This window comes from Meles meles, chromosome 1, assembly GCF_922984935.1.
Source record: "Meles meles chromosome 1, mMelMel3.1 paternal haplotype, whole genome shotgun sequence".
Taxonomy (NCBI): domain Eukaryota; kingdom Metazoa; phylum Chordata; class Mammalia; order Carnivora; family Mustelidae; genus Meles; species Meles meles.
The window spans coordinates 69,469,444-69,484,503 of record NC_060066.1 but is presented as its reverse complement, the minus strand read 5'-3'; positions in this window follow the sequence as shown (position 1 = coordinate 69,484,503).

Genomic DNA, 15,060 nt, shown 5'->3' with positions numbered 1-15,060 from the left:
GCCTGAGATTGGAAAATTTCAGACTTTAGGATTAATTTGTGAAAGGTGTAACTTTGTGATTGCCTTGTCAAAGTTTAAGTGTTGTCAAAATCCTATGGTATAATTTCAAAAAGAAAAAAACTTTAATCTTTTTAACTAAGCACGTTTTGTTGTCTTGCTTTATGTTTTCACTGAATTTTTAATTAGAAAATCTAGCTTGGAGGTCTGTGGAAGATGACGGGGAAGTAGGAGGAGGTGCCGTTTCAACCTGTACCCTAAAGTGAGCAGATTACCTACCAAAGAACTCCGGCCACCCATGAAATCAGCCTGAGATCAGAATTATACATTGATCTCTATAGGAGCAGAAGACGCCAGTGGCAGGTAAAGCAGAGTGGGAACGTCGGACTGATATCAGAATATAAACAAAAGGGGGAGGGAGCCACCAGAGGTGACCGATTGGAAAGTAATACGCCAATACGAGAGTGCCCTGTGTATGGGGACCAGCATTAGCTTGGAGTCTGGTTGAAAGCACTAAAAAAAAAAAAAAAAAAAAAAAGAGCAAAGGATCATGGTGGGTATTATGGAATCAGGGCGATTAGGGGCAGGGGCTTAAGTCCCCGGACCCAGGACAGCCTCCCCTGGTGGTGAGCCAGAGAAAGTGTGGCAGAGAAAGCAGGTCTTGGTCTCTGAGCCTCCAGCGCACCTGAGCAGCCAGAGTGCCTGAGAACGCATGGGGTCCGGCTCCCGAGAGGGGCTGGGAGCCTGGCCAGAAGGTATTGCTGAAACGCGCATCCCACACCCTCCCCTGGGAGAGGTGCACACAGGTACTAGCCTGGACCTCTAGCATCCTGAAAAACCAGGCATTCCCAGCCTGGTCCAGCGAGAAAATCTCAGTGTGTGATCGCTGCTTGGAACCTCTCTGGCAGTCTGGAGCTGCCCAGACAGCTGCCGCTGCCGTGGTATTGGGTACAAGGAGGAGACCCTGCATCCCCAGGGACCGTGACTCAGAACTGACTCTGCCAGCAGCTCTGCAGAGCATTCTGAGGCTTCTCTCTGAGAGGGAGGTCTGGGTGCAGTTTGCTCTCCTCTAAACCTCCAAAAACCATCAAAAGCTGTCAAGATGAGAGAAAACAGATGAAAGAACATAAAAACCTCCAGAAAACAAAAGCCTGAAAAAAAAAAAAAAAACGGTTTCCTCAGAGCCCACCCCCTTGAGGGGGGTAAGAGGACCTAACTCAGGGAACATCAATGTCTGAAAACCCAGAAAACCAACCAGGAAGGAAAAAAAAAAAAAAAAGAAGACGACAAGAGAACAACCACCACTACTTCGTAACTACAACTTTTATTTTTAACTCTTTGCTAATATTCTGTGTTTTTATACATATAGATAATTTTTTAACCTATTTACCATCACAGTGAGATGTCCAGTACATCAAATTCCTTAATAACCTTCTAACCTAAACTTTTGGATACATACACCCGTGTTTTTCTTTTGCTTTTCTATTTTTTAAATTTTTATTTAAATTTTAATTTAGTTTAGTCTAGTTTATTCTTTTTTAATTTTTATTTTCTAATATACATATAGAGTTAAACTTCAAGGTAGTCCCCTTTCCCCAAACAATGCTACCCCTATAGGCAAACCAATTTTTATTCCCCTTTATATTAGGAGAGTTGAGTCCCTTAACAAAGACATCAAGATACATCCAGGAAGAATCAAAATAACCTTCCTCGCCCACACTGAGGTTCTTCCTTTGTTTTTGCTTTTATATATACATTTTTTCTCTTGTCATATACTTTTATCAGTCTTTTTATTTGTTTTTGTTTGTATACTTCATAAATCTTACCTTGGGGCCCATTTGGACTGAGCCTTCTCTTTTATCTTCCCTTTTTTTCCTGTCTCTCTCTCTATCTATTTTTTTCTTTTTTTTTTTTTTCTTTTCTTTTCTTTATTTTTGTCTCTTCCCTATTTCTTTTTCTTTTCTTTTTTCTCTCATTTGGGTGGGGAATCCTGATTGCACAGAAGTGTTCCAGGGTGCACCTTGACTGCACCACAATCGATACATCCAGCTGCATCTGTTCAGTCATCTCTTACCAAAATTGCAGCATTATTTACAATAGCCAAGATGGAAGCAACCCAAGTGTCCATTGACAGGTGATAGACACACAACAGGATATTACTCAGCCATAAAAAATAATGAGATCTTGCCATGTGGGACAATGTAGATGGACCTAGAGGACATGATGTTAAGTTAAATAAGTCTGAGAGAAAACAAATACCATATGATTTCATTTATATGTGAAATCTGAAAAACAAAACAAATGAATATACAGAAAACAAAATCAGACCCATAAATACAGAGAACAGACTGTTGGTTGCCAGAGGGAAGAGGGGTAGGGAAGGCCCAAAATGGGTGAAGGGGATTGGGAGATAGAGGCTTCCAGTTGTGAATGAAAAAGTCATAGGATGAAAGGTACAGCACAGGGAATACATACAGTCAATGATACGGTGTTTCATGGTGACAGAGGGTAACTACACTTGTGATAAGCATAGGATAACATAGAGACTTCTTGAATCACTGTGTTGTACCTGAAACTAATGTAACATTATGTGCCAATCTACTCAAATTAAAAAAAGAAAAAAAAACTCCACTGGTATTTTTCAAAGAGCTGGAGCAAATAATCCTAAAATTTGTATGGAATCAGAAGAGACCCCGAATTGCTAAGGAAATGTTGAAAAACAAAAACAAAACTGGCGGCATCATGTTACCTGATTTCAAGCTTTACTACAAAGCTGTGATCACCAAGACAGCGTGGTACTGGCATAAAAACAGACACATAGACCAGTGGAACAGAGTGGAGAGCCCGGATATGGACGCTCAACTCTACGGTAAAATAATCTTCGACAAAACAGGAAAAAATATACAGTGGAAAAAGTCTCTTCAATAAATGGTGCGGGGAAAACTGGACAGCGATATGTAGAAGAATGAAACTCGACCATTCTCTTACACTGTACACAAAGATAAACTCGAAATGGATAAAAGACCTCAACGTGAGACAGGAATCCATCAGAATCCTAGAGGAGAACATAGGTGGTAACCTCTTCGATATCAGCCACAGCAACTTCTTTCAAGATATGTCTCCAAAGGCCAAGGAAACAAAAGCAAAAATGAACTTTTGGGACTTCATCAAGATCAAAAGCTTCTGCACAGCAAAGGAAACAGTCAACAAAACAAAAAGGCAACCCACGGAATGAGAGAAGATATTTGCAAATGACAGTACAGACAAAGGTTGATATCCAGGATCTATAAAGAACTCCTGAAACTCAACACACACAAAACAGATAATCATATCAAAAAATGGGCAGAAGATATGAACAGACACTTCTCCAATGAAGACATACAAATGGCTATCAGACCCATGAAAAAATGCTCATCATCACTAGCCATCTGGGAGATTCAAATTAAAACCTCATTGAGATATCACCTTACACCAGTTAGAATGGCCAAAATTAGCAAGACAGGAAACAACGTGTGTTGGAGAGGTTGTGGAGAAAGGGGAACCCTCTTACACTGTTGGTGGGAATGCAAGTTGGTGCAGTCACTTTGGAGAACAGTGTGGAGATTCCTCAAGAAATTAAAAATAGAGCTTCCCTATGACCCCGCAATTGCACTCTGGGTATTTACCCCAAAGATACAGATGTAGTGAAAAGAAGAGCCATCTGTACCCCAATGTTTATTGCAGCAATGGCCACGTTCGCCAAACTGTGGAAAGAAACAAGATGCCCTTCAACGGACGAATGGATAAGGAAGATGTGGTCCATATACACGATGGAGTATTATGCCTCCATCAGAAAGGATGAATACCCAACTTTTGTAGCAACATAGACAGGACTGGACGAGATTATGCTGAGTGAAATAAGTCAAGCAGAGAGAGTCAAGTATCATATGGTTTCACTTATTTGTGGAGCATAACAAATAACATGGAGGACATGGAGAGATGGAGAGGAGAAGGGAGTTGTGGGAAATTGGAAGGGGAGATGAACCTTGAGAGACTATGGACTCTGAAAAAGAAGCTGAGGGTTTTGAAGGGGTGGGGAGTGGGAGGTTGGGGAACCAGGTGGTAGGTAATAGAGAGGGCACGTATTGCATGGAGCACTGTGTGTGGTGCAAAAACAAGCAGTACTGTTATGCTGAAAATAAATAAATAAATTTTTTAAAAAAGGAAAAAAAAATCTAGCTTGGAGGGCACCTGGGTGGCTCAGTTGGTTAAGCAACTGCCTTCAGCTCAGGTCATGGTCCTGGAGTCCCTGGATTGAGTCCCGCATCGGGCTCCCCGCTCAGCAGGGAGTCTGCTTCTCCTGCTGACATCTCTCCTCTCATGCTCTCTCTCTCTCTCTCACTCTGTCTCTCTCTCAAATAAAAACATAAAATCTTAAAAAAAAAAAGAAAATCTAGCTTGTAAAATCTTGACTTAAAAGAATTTTTATTCCTGGCTTTTAGTATCATGTATTGATTTTTCTAGATATCCCTTGGATATACTGACAACGATATTTCATTATTTGAGGAATATAACATTTTCTATTTATTAAATTGAGTTATTAAAAACTGTTTATCAGTGAATTCCTTTACTCCTTTTACTAGTTCTGCCCTCTATAAGAGATGTTTTGAAGGCTTACATTATAACCAAGTTCTCTTTGCGTATCTGTTACCTTTATATTAGATCCCATGCCATTTGAAACGTGCAGATTTTAAAATTGATATTTCTGCCTCCCAAATCATGTCTTCTGTCATTATATCATGTACCTCTTTATCCTTTTTATTGCCTTTACCCCTAAATTCCTTCTAGTCTGATACTAATATTACTTCTTACGCTTTCTTTTTTCTTGAACTTGTTGGGTGTTTTTGGTTTCACTGTGGTAGTTCACGACTGCAGCTATCATGCTGAGATCTCTGGCTTTGGGACATAGGAAATACACGATCACCCATATGCAGGAACCAGTCATTGTTACACATTGACAGTGCAACTGTACGTATTTGATGACTAGTCCTTTTATGAAATCATTGAATAATGTAGCAGTGTGGTATGGTAGATGCCAGGTGTTGAACTAACATCTAGTCAAAGAAAATTTTTTTTTACAATCAAATTAGGCAATTCTTTCTAGGGTTTCAGTCTGAGGAAACAAGAATTCTAGAAGCTAGTGAACCCCCCTCCCCTTACGTTTCCGTCTCACATTTTCCATAACTTTCACTCTGGACAATTTCCCTCATAAGGCTAGCACTTAGCTCCAAATGAGCAAACTAGAAGAAACTTCCAAAGCCACATACTCTGAGTTTTGCTACCATCTTTCTGAATTTTGTAGATGTATTTTAAGAATGTAGTGATAAAGTGTGATTTATATATGGTCAATATATTCATTCTTTTTAAATGTCAAACCAAATTCTTTGTTAAGGAAATTCTGTTACTTTGCTTTAAGTTTGTTCTTGAAAATAATTTGGTTTAATTTAACTCACTCTTTAACCTTAAGCCACCTTTCACAAGAGAATTTAGTTCATTCAAAATTAGTGAGCTAAGGTATTTGGTTTTATTCTTTCTACCCTAATTTAGGTTTATTATTTATTTTACCTACCTTTTTTTTCCCCTTAAAAAAAACTTTCTGCTAATCACTTTAATATTCATCGCATTTTCCTCTTTGTTAACAAGGAATTACATGATACTTTCTCGTTACATTAGAGGTTACCTTTCCTTTCCCTACATTCATAATTAGGTATGTATTTCTCTGTTGTTTGAAAATAAGGTATCAACTGTTTCCCTTACCAAGACGGTCCCTTCACTCTCCCCTCATTACGTCAGAAATCTGGAATACTTTCTAATGCTTTACCTTTTTTTCTGTTTCTCCAGATAAAATCCTTGCAATGTTTTTATTCTCACTACTTACTCCCCTGCCCCCTGCTAAGTTTTATTGGATATTTACAGAAATTCTCCCCAACCCAACCCAAGCCTATTGGTATTAACTAACATCTTAATAGTAACAGCTTCAAGGCTGCCCTGTTTTTTGTTTTTTGTTTTTAAAGAATTTGTCTTAAAACCATGCATATTCCTTTTATTTCAAGAATATGTTTTTTGGCTGTCACATATCCAGTTTGTTATTATCTAATTTAAATTTAATAGCATTTATATATTGCAAGATTTGTCACCTAACAATTTTCTCTTTCCTTCATTTTCTGTTTCTTTTTCAGATTCATGTGTTCTCTGGATAATCATTTCTTGAGTATTTTTCTCTCAAGAGTATTTTTCTTGAGTATGTTGCTCAATAATAGCATAGGTTATACATTACTCTTACTTTATGCATATCTGCACATATCTTTCTTTTTCCTGACAGGTTAATTGTGTTTTGAGCACAGAATTCCTGAGGTGCAGCTGTTCTCTCTTTTTTTATTGTCCTTTGGCTCCATTGTTAAAGATGAGAAGTCTAATGTCACTTGGATTCTTTTTCCTTCCTTTATGGGCTATCTTGTTTTTGCTTTTTCCTTATTGGCTCATTGGGACTCAGGTCTAGGTGCTGTAAATGGTGGTGGCCCACCCAAGAAGGAAAAATTTGTGTTCTTTATCCCACTGCATCAATTATATAGAGGTTTCTAGTTCTTTACACTAAACAGGGAAAGCCTCCCGGCTTCCTTATTCTGCATGTTCTCCCAGCTTAGGCCTCCCACATTTTCAGCCTTAGCTTCTAATTGCCAGGAAGGCCAGTCGTAACATCTGGGGCTGCTGTTTCCTTTGTCTCTAGGATTTTCACAGATTTCTGTGGTGTGTACTTTTCCCATGATTTGGTCATTTTCAGTCTTCATCTTGTGGCACTTTTTGCCCATGCAGGAGAAAGCCATAAATCCCTTCCCTTACCAGGGAGCCTTCAAATTCCGTAGTCAAAAGGTAGTTGGCTTAAAATTTTGTAGTTGGGCATGAGGAGTCAGACATTTTTAAAATTATCATCCTTTATGATTCTTTTTTTTATCCTTTATGATTCTTAATCTTTTATTTTTAATAAGTAGTCTTTCTGCTTTTTTGACTTTTAAAAATATATTTATGTATTATTATTTTATTCCTCGTTTCATAAATTATGTTCAGAAAAATATTCCTCCATAACCCTCTTCTCTACTCCCCCCACCCGGAAGTCAGCCCAAACTGCTGTAACAATATGCCATAGACTGAATGGCTTAAACAACAGACATTTATTTCTCATGGTCTGGAGGCTGGAAGTCTGAGATCAGGCTGCCAGCAATGCTTGGTTCTGGTAAAGGGCCCTCTTCCAGGCTGCAGATACATTGTATCTTCACATGGTGGAAAAAGAGGGGAGCTAGTTCTCTGGCATCTTCTCCTCCTCTTCTTCTTCCTCTTCTTCTTCTTCTTTTTTTTTTTTTTTTTTAAGTAGGCTCCATGCTTAGTGTGGGCTCAAACTCGCAACCCCAAGGTCAAGACCTGAGCTGATTTTTTTTTTTCTTAAGTAGGCTCCACACTCAACATGGGCTCGAACTTAAAACCCTAAGATCAAGACCTGAGCTGAGATCAAGAGTTAGACGCCTAACCGATTAAGCTACCCAGGTGTCCCTGCTTTCTTGTAACAGCATTAAACCTGTTCATAAGGGCTCTAATCTCAGGACCTCCCAAAGGCCCCAGTTCCAGATATCGTCGCATTGGGGATTACATTTCAACAAAAGAAATCTGAGAGAATATGAACATTCAGTCCGTCACAGAAGGAAAAGAGATTTGCATTACTGTCTAATATTGTGTATTCTATTTTAACTTCTATGTATAGTCACTCTTAAGTTTGCCAAAGGCCTTTGAAACTCTAAATATCTCACTCTAGAGTGAAACTCTCTCTTGAGACTCCCGTGTGTAAGACAAGAAGCTTGATAGTCTGTTTAGCTACTCCCTTGCTTCTCTTGCTCTTTGTCAGTACAGTCTACTCTTTTAGATATAAATCACCTGCATTGCGTTTTTATTTTTTCTTTATGTATCTTTCAAAAAGTTTGTTGGGATTTATATTTTAATTTCATTACGATATTTTTAACAATTATTTAAACTCATTCCTATTTCACCTGGCTCTGGTGCTCATTAGTAGTCACTTCATACCTTGACTTTACTCTTTTTCAGAGTCTTTCTCTAAGTTCAAGTATATTTGCACATAATATTTTTTTAAAGATTTTATTTATTTATTTGACAGATAGAGATCACAAGTACGGAGAGAGGCAGGCAGAGAGAGAGAGAGAGAGAGGAGGAAGCAGGCTCCCTGTCAAGCAGAGAGCCTGATGCGGGGCTCGATCCCAGGACCCTGGGATCATGACCTGAGCGAAAGGCAGAGACTTTAACCCACTGAGCCACCCAGGCGCCCCTGCACATAATATTTTTAAGAAGATTGCTTATTTAGTATTTTCCCATAACCATAAATCTTTATATTATGGTTTAATTTGCAAAAAAATAAATGATCTCCTTAATGGTGGGGGAAATGTTACATTATAATAGTTCTCACTGATTTTTATATTTTTATATTAAAATCCTAAAAGTTAATTTGAAGTACTAATTTTGTTTTTTCTGTTTATTATTTCTAAGAAACTTTTTTTTCCAGACCATATACAAAGACTTTTTCTTTTCTTTTCTTTTCTTTTTTAAAACCTTTGTAATATCTTTAGGTCATCAGAAATTTTTAGACTGTCCTTGAAAAGTAGAGACTTTATATCTACTCCTAAAAATAGACTTTTCTGTTTATATTTTGTATATATAAAGGGGAGTTATTTTCCATGACATTTCATTAGTCTACTGCAGAAGCAGTTGTGTTTATAGTAAGAATATCACTAAGCCCAGTGGGTCATATTTGATATAATTATGGATGGAATTTTTTAAATTAGCTGTTGATTATATTTTTTGTATTAGGATTTGGCCTGAAGTATTTGTAAGGTTACAAAATATTGCTAAATACCCCAAATACAAATTCTTGTAGCTTTTTAGCCACATTTCTCAGTGAAAGTCAATTATGGAATAAAAAAGCTCTGATTATTAAAATAATTTTAAAATAATTAGTAATAGAATTATATTCTTTTAACTTTCACAGTCTGTGTTGAGCCAAGCCATTTAATTTGGTTTAAGGAGTTAATTACGACAAGAGGATATTTAACATCCTCTCGCATATGACAGCATCAAAATACAAATATGGTAATTTATTATAAAAAGAAGAAAGCTAGGACACATCATTGTTAATGCAGTCCTTTTATCTCTGGAAAATGGAACTCATATTAAGCTTTGAATCTCAGGGGACAGAATATGGGGGGAGGGTATGGAAGAAGCTCATTTTATTCTTTGTGTACATCAGAAAACTATCTTAGGAAACTGGACTTCCAAGTATTGAATAGTGGAATAGGGGGAACAATTATGGCCCAGGACTTTTGCAAATCTACGTGTGGTGGTTGTGCTAATGGTTATTTTTAGAGATTTTATTTCTTTATTTGACAGAGAGAGAGATCACAAGTAGGAAGAGAGGCAGGCAGAGAGAGAGGAGGAAGCAGTCTCCCTGCAGAGCAGAGAGCCCGATGCGGGGCTCGATCCCAGGACCCTGAGATCACGACCTGAGCCGAAGGCAGCGGCTTAATCCACTGAGCCACCCAGGCGCCCCTAATGGTTATTTTTAATATCTTAATTTTATTATATTGGCACCTGTTATTTACGACTTTTGTTTAAAAATTATACTTAATTGTAGGAAATGCATTTCACTGTGTAATAGCAGTTGAAGCTTTAGATTTTCTGAATGCCCATAAACTATACAGCATTGTCCAATGGAACACTACAGAAGTAATTGTATTTATACTAAATTACTGCCTTATATTCTTTTAGTTAGAAAACCCTATCAACTGGAAGTTTTGTATCTCTACAGCTTAAAGATCCTTTATGTTCATATTGATAACCAGTAGCCATTGCAGGTTTCAGACATGTTTTCAGTAGTCAAAGGAAGTCTAGCTTTTGTACCTTTTTAAAAAAGTACGTTTTATTTTCGTTTAATTTTTTTGGAAATTGACCATCTAAGTTACATGTAAGTTAATATGTTAGTATCAAAGATATTTTTACTGACCATTATACAATTACATGAATTCCTTAAATATCATCAAATTTATCTCTTTTTTAAAAAAGATTTTATTTATTTATTTGACAGACAGAATTCACAAGTAGTCAGAGAAGCAGGTAGAGAGACAAGAGGAAGCAGGCTTCCTGCTGAGCAGAGAGCAGGATGTGGGGCTCAATCCCAGGACTCTGGGATCATGACCTGAGCCGAAGGCAGAGGCTTTAATCCACTGAGCCACCCAGGCACCCCTCAACTTTATCTCTTTTGGGTAATGTTTTAATTTTTATAAGTAGAGCTGCCATATGTATTATATAGATTTAAAAATTACTTGGGCATTTTAAATATAGGTTTATTATAGAAAGTATAGACCATATTACATGGTCTCAAGGGAGTTTAGAATAAATTAGCTATAAATTGCATAAATTCATTACTAAGAAACAAAGACCTTTTATTCATCTTTTTCAGAATCTAATTTATAAAAAAGAAAAAAAAATCACAATCCTACTTGTGTTCCGTTTACTTTCAGACTTTCATCATAGTAGCAGTGCTAGTTATAACTGATTAATTGTGGTTCAGTAAGCATTTACTGAAAACTATGTGCAAACCACGTTGTTAGGTGCTGGGAATAAAAAGGATGGATGAGCCCTGCTCTGAAGTTGTGAGTAGCTTGACTGGAGAGACAGCTATAGATAAATATTATTGTGACAAATATGGTACAATCGGTGTGAATAAAGTGCTACAGGGGTACAGACAATCTTATATTACATATAAAAATATTCTAATTATCAGTCATAACAGAAAGAAGGTCCCAAAGAAGATGGTTCCTTTGAGTAGACTTTGTGAATACATAGGCATGGCATTTGAGATAAAGTATAGTCTGAAAGAAGTCATGAAATCACATGGACTATTTATTGAATAACTGGAGTTTATAGAAGTGGAGATTTGAATAAAGTAGGCCAGGCCCACATTGTGATAGACAAAGCCAGACTAAAGAATTAGGACTGACCTTGGAGAGTTAGTGAAGACCATAAAAATATTATCTGTGTTTTAGAAAGTTACTCTGGCTAGAAGACAGAGATCAGTAACATATTTCAACCAGTTTCACAAGCCAGAAACCTATAAGTCATCTTCATCTGATTATTATATGAAGCACTATTGCTTAAATCTGTTGACTTACCTCTGTGCTATAGACATGATCTTAATTCAGACTAGCATTCTGTATCACTGGGACTACTGCAATAGCCCCTCACTGGTCTTACTGCTTGTTCTCATGTTGTACGTTATCTGACATTAATAGATATTACTAGAACTCTGCCAGCTTTTCTTCTTCTCCTCTTCCTCTCCCCATCCTCCTCCCTCTCTTTTTGGTTTCTGTTTGCCTGTAGGAGGTATGTTGAATACACTGATACCTGTGAGGGTGACCTTGTTTAGAAATAAGGTCTTTTTAGGTATAATTAAGGTACAAAATAAGATGAGGTTATATTAGAGTAGGGTGGGCCCTTAATCCAATGTGACTGGTGTCTTCAGAGGAGATAGAACAAGAGAAGAGATAGGAGATAGGAGAGAATGCCCTAAGATGATGGAGGCAAAGATTGAAGCACTGCTGCTATAAACCATGCCAAGAAATGCCAAGAGTGGTCAGCAAGCCACCAGGAGCTAGGAAGAGACAAGAAGGGATTCTCTCTTACACGTTCTGAGGCAGCATGGCCCTGCCAATGTCTTGATTTCAGATTTCTAGCCTCCACAACTATGGGACAATAAATCTCTGTCGTTTTAAGCCATCAACTTTGGAGTACTTTGCTACAGAAGCCCTAGGAAATAAATATATTTATTTATAACATAATATATATATACCTGTTATATATTGTTTATCTTTTAAGTGTAATCTTCCTTTATCTTTATATCTTTAGAGTTATTTCTTATAAATAGCATTTAGCTGATTTTATTTTATTTTATTTTATTTTTGGTTATACTTTAGCATTCTTTATCTTTTTTTTTAAAATTAATTAATTTATTTTTATTTGCTTATTTACAGCATAACAGTGTTCATTGTTTTGGCATCACACCCAGTGCTCCATGCAGTACGTGCCCTCCCTATTACCCACCACCTGGTTCCTCAACCTCCCACCCCACCCCACCCCCTCCCGCCGCCCCTTCATAACCCTCTGGTTGTTTTTCAGAGTCCATAGTCTCTCATGGTTCATCTCCCCTTCCAGTTTCCCTCAACTCCCTCTCCTCTCCATCTCCCCATGTCCTCCATGTTATTTGTTATGCTCCACAAATAAGTGAGACCATATGATACTTGACTCTCTCTGCTTGACTTATTTCGCTCAGCATAATTTCTTCCAGTCCTGTCCATGTTGCTACAAAAGTTGGGTATTCGTCCTTTCTGATGGAGGCATAATACTCCATTGTGTATATGGACCACATCTTCCTTATCCATTCATCCGTTGGAGGGCATCTTGGTTCTTTCCACAGTTTGGCGACCGTAGCCATTGCTGCAATAAACATTGGGGTACAAATGGCCCTTCTTTTCACTACATCTGTATCTTTGGGGTAAATACCCAGCAGTGCAATTGCAGGGTCATAGGGAAGCTCTATTTTTAATTTCTTCAGGAATCTCCACACTGTTCTCCAAAGTGGCTGCACTAACTTGCATTCCCACCAACAGTGTAAGAGGGTTCCCCTTTCTCCACATCCTCTCCAGCACACGTTGTTTCCTGTCTTGCTAATTTTGGCCATTCTAACTGATGTTAGGTGGTATCTCAATGTTGTTTTAATTTGAATCTCCCTGATGGCTAGTGATGATGAACATTTTTTCATGTGTCTGATAGCCATTTGTATGTCTTCGTTGGAGAAGTGTCTATTCATATCTTCTGCCCATTTTTTGATATGATTATCTGTTTTTTGTGTGTTGAGTTTGAGAAGTTCTTTGTAGATCCTGGATATCAACCTTTTGTCTGTACTGTCATTTACAAATATCTTCTCCCATTCCGTGGGTTGCCTCTTTGTTTTGTTGACTGTTTCCTTTGCTGTGCAGAAGCTTTTGATCTTGATGAAGTCCCAAAAGTTCATTTTTGCTTTTGTTTCCTTGGCCTTTGGAGACTTATCTTGAAAGAAGTTGCTGTGGCTGATATCGAAGAGGTTACTGCCTATGTTCTCCTCTAGGATTCTGATAGATTCCTGTCTCACGTTGAGGTCTTTTATCCATTTCGAGTTTATCTTTGCGAATGGTGTAAGAGAATGGTCGAGTTTCATTCTTCTACATATCGCTGTCCAGTTTTCCCAGCACCATTTATTGAAGAGACTGTCTTTTTTCCATTAAATATTTTTTCCTGTTTTGTCAAAGATTATTTGACCATAGAGTTGAGGGTCCATATCTGGGCTCTCCACTCTGTTCCACTGGTCTATGTGTCTGTTTTTATGCCAGTACCACGCTGTCTTGGTGATCACAGCTTTGTAGTAAAGCTTGAAATCGGGTAACGTGATGCCGCCAGTTTTGTTTTTGTTTTTCAACATTTCCTTAGCAATTCGGGGTCTCTTCTGACTCCATACAAATTTTAGGATTATTTGCTCCAGCTCTTTGAAAAATAACAGTGGAATTTTGATCGGAATGGCATTAAAAGTATAGATTGCTCTAGGCAGTATAGACATTTTAACAATGTTTATTCTTCCAATCCAAGAGCATGGAACAGTCTTCCATCTTTTTGTGTCTTCTTCAATTTCTTTCATGAGTGTTCTGTAGTTCCTCAAGTACAGGTCCTTTACTTCTTTGGTTAGGTTTATGCCCAGGTATCTTATGGTTCTTGGTGCTATAGTAAATGGAATCGATTCTCTAATTTCCCTTTCTGTATTTTCATTGTTAGTGTATAAGAAAGCTACTGATTTCTGTACATTGACTTTGTATCCTGCCACGTTACTGAATTGCTGTATGAGTTCTAGTAGTTTGGGGGTGGAGTCTTTGGGGTTTTCCATATAAAGAATCATGTCATCTGCGAAGAGAGAGAGTTTGACTTCTTCCTTGCCAATTTGGATACCTTTTATTTCTCTTTGTTGTCTGATTGCCGTTGCTAGAACTTCTAATACTATGTTGAACAAGAGTGGTGAGAGTGGGCATCCTTGTCATGTTCCTGATCTCAACGGGAAGGCTGCAAGCTTTTTCCCATTGAGGATGATATTTGCTGTGTGTCTTTCATAGATAGATTTTATGAAGTTCAGGAATGTTCCCTCTATCCCTATACTTTGAAGCGTTTTCATCAGGAACGGATGCTGGATTTTGTCCAATGCTTTTTCTGCATCAATTGAGAGGACCATGTGGTTCTTCTCTCTTCTCTTATTGATGTGTTCTATCACACTGATTGATTTGCGAATGTTGAACCAACCTTGCAACCCAGGGATGAATTCCACCTGGTCATGGTGGATAATCTTTTTAATGTGCTGCTGGATCCTGTTTGCTAGGATCTTGTTGAGAATCTTTGCATCCATATTCATCAGTGATATTGGTCTGAAATTCTCCTTTTTGGTAGGGTCTTTGCCTGGTTTGGGGATCAGGGTAATGCTGGCTTCATAAAAAGAGTCTGGAAGTTTTCCTTCTGCTTCAATTTTTTGGAACAGCTTCAGGAGAATTGGTGTTATTTCTTCTTTGAAAGTTTGGTAGAATTCCCCAAGGGAATCCGTCAGGTCCTGGGCTCTTGTTTTTTGGGAGGTTTTTGATCACTGCTTCAATCTCATTACTAGATATCGGTCTATTCAGGTTGTCAATTTCTTCCTGGTTCAATTTTGGGAGTTTGTAGCTTTCCAGGAATGCATCCATTTCATCTAGGTTGCTTAGGTTATTGGCATATAACTGTTGGTAATAATTTCTTATGATTGTTTCTATTTCCTTGGTGTTCGTTGTGATCTCTCCCTTTTCATTCATAATTTTATTAATTTGGGATTTCTCTCTTTTCTTTTGGATTAGTGTGGCCAGTGGTTTA